The following is a 710-nucleotide window of genomic DNA, read 5'->3' on the forward strand; positions in this document are numbered from 1 at the left end:
TTGAGGAGTCCTGATTTGATCTCAAAGTTGTTAGCTGCCACAGCGGGTGCTCGGATTCCCAGTTTATGACCAAGAATGTTGGGGCGGTCATAAGTGCCAATGGGTCGAGCTGCTCGCTGTGGGTGTTGTGGAACGTTGTTGGCTCCATTGGTGTTCGCATCATCTTGAGGTTGGTCTCCCATATCAATATCCAATCTCTGCAAGTGAGCCTGTTGCTCTTCTTCTCTTCTCTTTCTAGCACACTCTCTCTCTAAAGCTCTGATGTCTGCAACTCTGGGAACTAGGTTTGATGGACCTCTGTTCCTCAAGTTCATACACCTGAAAGTTAAAGGGAGGTGAAGAAGGAGAATTAGTAACAAAAGAAAAAAAATAAAAATAACTTAGTCTCAAGCAAGTGACTAAATCTCATTGTTCAAATCTACTCAGAATTTGGCAACGGCGCCAATTTGATGTTAGGAGTTTTCAAGGCTCCTAAGACAAATGATGTAGTATAAAAGATTGTCGAACCAATTCTAAGGGATTTTAAAGCACTGAGAATGCAAGTACTCACTTAATCTAAATGCAACCGGTGATTTAAAAGATTTCTAAACTAATGATTAATGTTAATGCAGTTGCAGAATAATAAAAGCGATAAATGAAGTAACTTTCTTGACTAAGGGAAAAGAGAACTCATGGGCATAGGGATTAGACCTTGGGTGATCAAGTTTCGA

The 710-nt window shown here is 40.4% G+C and overlaps 1 protein-coding gene across 1 annotated transcript in view; it reads right to left on the reverse strand.

The window, feature by feature from the left end:
* LOC106320442 overlaps nucleotides 1–710 on the reverse strand; it is an 8,116-nt gene that overhangs the window by 4,946 nt on the left and 2,460 nt on the right. The window lies entirely within an intron of this gene.

The sequence above is a fragment of the Brassica oleracea genome, unplaced genomic scaffold (assembly GCF_000695525.1).
Source record: "Brassica oleracea var. oleracea cultivar TO1000 unplaced genomic scaffold, BOL UnpScaffold00926, whole genome shotgun sequence".
Lineage (NCBI taxonomy): Eukaryota > Viridiplantae > Streptophyta > Magnoliopsida > Brassicales > Brassicaceae > Brassica > Brassica oleracea.